The 5,610-nt window shown below is 45.7% G+C and overlaps 1 pseudogene; it reads left to right on the forward strand.

The window, feature by feature from the left end:
- The first annotated feature begins 254 nt into the window (after window positions 1-254).
- Window positions 255-5,610, forward strand: part of LOC116564581 — a 15,431-nt pseudogene continuing 10,075 nt past the window's right edge.

The following is a 5,610-nucleotide window of genomic DNA, read 5'->3' on the forward strand; positions in this document are numbered from 1 at the left end:
CCAGCTTACATTAGGTGGTAGTTCATGGCCAGTAGAGAACTTCCCATGCCATAAGTACTCCCAGACCTCCCTGAGGCGTTCAAGACCTCACCAGGAACCCACATCTTCCTGCTCTGAACACCCCAGCCAAATGAAGAAGACAGAACCTGGTTCTGGGTAGTGGTCAGGGCTATTGCCCCCTCTTAGCACTTTCTCCTTCCACAGGAGCCTTTGGCTTAGGAGCTGGGAGAATCAGGCCCTTCCCACACCTGGAAATGAAGCAGGGCCTTCTAGACAGTCCCAGCACCATAAGCCCTGAAAGGTCCCAAGAGGAGAGCCCAGAAGGAGACACAGGGAGAGCAGAGCAGAAGCCTATGGTGAAAGGTGGGTGAGGCGAAGCCGGACTCATAGCAGGAGCTGGTCTCTGAAGTGCTGCAGACTCCTGGCCTGTACCCCTGGGTGACCCTGTCTGCATGTGCATGGAACAGGGGCAGCTGGTCCTGGCCAGGACTTGGGAGAGAAAAGAACACTGGCATCAGTGAGTGCTCTGTCTCAGCAGAGAGCTAGGAAAATGCTCAGTGTCTTCTCAGTTAAACAGGATGCAATCTGGAGGAGAAGGGGAAGTCTTTATGTTTTACAGAGACTCCCAGAGGCCCCAGGCCAAGCCCTACACACAGGGTAGAGGAAAAGCACCTACTCGACTAGTAAATCACTGATGGACTCTGTTACTTCCTCTAGGTCAAAGATGCCTTCAAAGACATTGCCATATACTTCAAGGAAGAATGGGCAGAGATGGGAGACTGGGAGAAAACTCGCTATAGGAATGTGAAAAGGAAGTATAACGCACTGATTACTATAGGTAACAAGAAGTGCTAGGCCCATACCAGCCTGGGAAACAAAACTGGTCTTTGGTTCCTATGTTATTTTAGTTCTCAGGTAGTGGTATCTGCCCACAGTTCCCTTTTGTATGAAGACAAATCTGGAGGAAAATTGTGTTCTTTTGTGTCAGTGTGGGGCTGAGTGTGGATACTGACCATGCAAAAGTCACATCTTGACCTTGTTCAGGACTCTGCCAGCTCATCAGACTGAGCCGCACTGGCTTTGTGGTCCTTTCCACTGCCACTGCCCTTTGTTACTCTGCCCAGCTCTTCCTTTTAGAACAAAATTTTTGCTCAATTTCAGGTCTCTGAGCCACTCAACCAGCTTTCATGTGTCACCGAAGGCAGGCCATCAAACTCCAGGTGGATGACACTGAAGATTCTGATGAAGAATGGACACCTAGGCAGCAAGGTAAGAGCAAAGTAGGGTTTTTTACTTTTTTATTTTTATTATTTTTGAAGCAGAGTCTTGCCCTGTCACCCAGGCTGGAATACAGTGGTGCAATCTCAGCTGACTGCAGCCTCTGCCTCCTGGGTTCAAGCAATTATCCCACCTCAGCCTCTCGAGTAGCTGGGACATGGTGGTGCACACCACCATGAGCTATCGTGCATAGCCCCCAGTAAGATTTAGAGTGACCTCTGGACAGGCACAGTGGCTCACACCTGAAATCCCAGCACTTTGGGAGGCCAAGGTGGGTATATCACTTGAGGTCTGGAGCTTGAGACCAGCTTAACCAATGTGGTGAAACCCTGTCTCTATTAAACATACAAAAAAAATTAACTGGGCATGGTGATGGGTGCCTGTAATCCCAGATACTCAGGAGGCTGAGGCTGGAGAAGTGAGTGGCTCACTGCAACCTCTGTGTCCTGGGTTCAAGCAGCTCTCCTGCCTCAGCCTCCCAAGTAGCTGGGACTACAGGTGCCCACCACCACACCCAGCTAATGAATCTTTATAGTTTTCTATGTGTAAGATCATGTCATCTGCAAATAGAAATAATTTTACTGGCAGGGCGCGGTGGCTCACGCCTGTAATCCCAGCACTTTGGGAGGCCAAGGCGGGTGGATCACGAGGTCAAGAGATCGAGCCCATCCTGGTCAACATGGTGAAACCCCGTCTCTACTAAAAATACAAAAAATTAGCTGGGCATGGTGGCGCGTGCCTGTAATCCCAGCTACTCAGGAGGCTGAGGCAGGAGAATTGCCTGAACCCAGGAGGCGGAGGTTGCAGTGAGCCGAGATGGTGCCATTGCACTCCGGCCTGGGTAACAAGAGCGAAACTCCGTCTCAAAAAAAAAAAAAAAAGAAATAATTTTACTTCTTTCTTTCAATTTGGATGCCTTTTATTTCTTTACCTTGCCTAATAGCTCTGGCTGTGACTTCCAGCACTATGTTGAATAGAAGTAGCAAGCCTGGAAATCCTTACCTTGTTTATGACCTTAGAAGAAAGGCTTTCATTTTTCATCATCGACTATGGTGTTAAAAATGGACTTTTTTATGTGACCTTTTATGTTGAGGCGATTTCCTTCTGTTCCTAGTTTGTTCAATGTGTTTGTCATGAAAGGCCAATTTACATTTTAAAAATGAATGTAATAGATACTTTATGAATATAGGATGAAACAAAGATGAAGTTTCATCTATTTTTTTTAAATCTTGAGAAAATTAGCAATGCCCCAATAGAAGCATAGGCCTTAATGATACCTCAGAAAACATTTTCAAATCACCCTTAGATAATACTTGGAATCATCACTCTCTGGTTCAGAATTCTCTGTCTCTAGGCCGGGCGCGGTGGCTCACGCCTGTAATCCCAGCACTTTGGGAGGCCAAGGCAGGTGGATCACGAGGTCAAGAGATCGAGACCATCCTGGTCAACATGGTGAAACCCCGTCTCTACTAAAAATATAAAAATTCAGCTGGGCATGGTGGCGCGTGCCTGTAATCCCAGCTACTCAGGAGGCTGAGGCAGGAGAATTGCCTGAACCCAGGAGGCGGAGGTTGCGGTGAGCCGAGATCACGCCATTGCACTCCAGCCTGGGTAACAAGAGCGAAACTCCGTCTCAAAAAAAAAAAAAAAAAAAGAATTATCTGTCTCTAATGAGAATCTCCAGAGTTGAGCCAGGCATGGTGGCTCATGCTTGGAAGGCCAAGGCAGGTGGATCACCTGAGGTCAGGAATTCAAAACCAGCAGGGCCAACATGGAGAAACCCTGTCTCTACTAAAAGTACAAAAATTAGCCAGGTGTGGTGGCACACACCTGTAGTTCCCAACAACTTGGGAGGCTGACGTAGGAGAATCACTTGAACCCAAGAGGCGGAGGTTGCCATGACCTGAGATTGTGCCACTGCACCACAGCCTGGGCCACAGAGGAAGACTCCATCTCAAAAAAAAAACCAAAAAAACAACAAAAAAAAAAAAGAAAGAAAGAAAAAGAAAACCTCCAGAGTTTGGAAACATTTACCAGCCAAACCACTGATTTCTCGTCACCTTTTAGTCAAACCTCCCGGGATGGCCTTCAGGGTGGAACAGAGTAAACACCAGAAGGTAAGTATTTCCCAAATCCTACTGACAAAAAATCTTCCTCCTAGATCCAACACAGGTAAAAGAAGAATGTACAAAGTATCCTAGGAACTACCGCCTTCCTTTCCTGATCTCTCTTGCACAATGTCTGATGCCATCATTATTTTAAGAATTAATAAGTACAGTAATAATAATCACCACTGTAGTGTTATTTTCTCAATATTTAAGACTTTAAGTATTTTACATGAATAAACTTCACATATCATACCTATTCAACTTTACATATAGCTCCTATTAAGTAGCTGCTGTAACTATAGCCATTTTCTCGATGAGAACACTGAGGTATAAAAATGTTCAATTATATGCCTGGAATCACATGCAGTCTAATCCAAAACTCCCTCTCTAAAGTACTTACAAGATCATTAAAAGTTTCACAGTTTTATAAAGTTTATGCTGCCTTACTCATATATCTTTGCATCATTCATTCAACTGACTTTTCAACCTCAGTTTTTCTCTGTTACAGTACAGTGAGATTTGCACTAAAACACTCTGATTAAGAGAAGCTTCCAAGTAAATAGACAATTCATACTGTGATGGTCCCAGAAGGAGGTAGGGTCCCTCCCCTCGTAAGGGACCCATTCTGATCAGAGGAAGCAGCTTCCAACCCTGAGGAGTTTCAGGTTTGAAGATTGAGAAACAACAAACAAGAAAATTGTTTAGGACTTCATATAGGCTACAGCCTATTAAGAAAAAATATATTCTGGAACTGATTTCAAATGCTCATTCCTGTAGAAGGCAGTAACAGCTCCTTCCTCTGGGATCCAGTAAGGGAACTCTTATGCTGTTTGGAATCATTTGTTTAGCCTGCCTGCTGCCTCTGCGCTGTGAGCTCTTCAGGAGTCTGGTCCATACCTGATTCTTCTCAGAACCCCTAAGCCTGGCTCAGGGCCTCTGAGAGCCTCCTGAGTGTTTTCTGAATGAGTGATTCCAAATTTATGCATTAAACTATAGGTAACAGGGTCAAGGAATGCTGGAAATATCTTTGAGTTAGATTTCAACTGTAGAGATGATATCAGGACTATGAGATAATATTTGTTTGTTTGTTTGTTTTGGGGGTAGCAGGGATTTGAGACAGGGTCTCACTCTTTCACCCATGCTGGAGTGCAATGGCTCAATCTCAGTTCACTGCAACCTCCATCTTCTAGGTTAGTGATATCCTACCACCTCAGCCTCCTGAGTAGCTGGAACCACAAGTGTGCACCACCACACCTGGCTAATGTTTGTATTTTTTTTGTAGAGGCAGGGTTTTGCCATATGGCTCATGCGGGCCTTGAACTCCTGGGCTCAAGCAATCCTTCCACCTCGGCCTCCCAAAGTGCTGAGATTACAGATGTGAGCCACCACACCCAGTCTGTGAGAATTATTATTTTATTTTATTTTATTTTATTTTATGAGACAGAGTTTCACTTTTGTCACCCAGGCTGGAGTGCAGTGATGTGATCTTGGCTCACTGCAACCTCCACCTCCTGGGCTCAAGTGATTCTCCTGCCTCAGCCTCCCAAGCAGCTAGGATTACAGGCACCCACCACCATGCCCAGCTAGTGTTTTGTATTTTTTGTAGAGGTGAGGTTGGCCAGGCTGGTCTTAAACTCCTGACCTTAGGCGATCCACCTGCCTCAGCCTTCCAAAGCACTGGGATTACAGGCGTGCACCACCACACCCAGCCAAAAAAAATTATTACTCTCACATTAATACTGTATTAAGTAGCTCACGAAACACTTTGGTGAACATTATTATCTTTCATATTCCCTATAATATTAAGAATTAGCACCAGGCATGGTGGCTCATGCCTGTCATTCCAGCACTTTGGGAGGTGAGGGTGGGCAGATCACCTGAGGCCAGGAGTTTGAGATCAGCCTGGCCAGTATAGTGAAACCCCATCTCTACTAAAACTACAAAAATTAGCTGGGCGTGGTGGTGGATGCCTGCAATCCCAGCTACTCAGGAGGTTGAAGCAGAAGAATTGCTTGAATCCAGGAGGTAGAGGCTGCAGTAAGCTGAGATTGTGCCACTGCACTGCAGCCTACACGACAAAGCAAGCCTCCCTCTCAAAAAAGAAAGAAAGAAAGAGAGAAAGAGAGAGAAGGAAGGAAGGAAGGGAGGGAGGGAGAGAAGGAAGGAAGGAAGCGGGGGAGAGAGAGAGAGAGAGAGAGAGAGAGAGAAAGAAAGAAAGAAAGAA

This window comes from Sapajus apella, unplaced genomic scaffold, assembly GCF_009761245.1.
Source record: "Sapajus apella isolate SASKATOON/1434 unplaced genomic scaffold, GSC_monkey_1.0 scaffold37, whole genome shotgun sequence".
NCBI classification, from domain to species: Eukaryota; Metazoa; Chordata; class Mammalia; order Primates; family Cebidae; genus Sapajus; species Sapajus apella.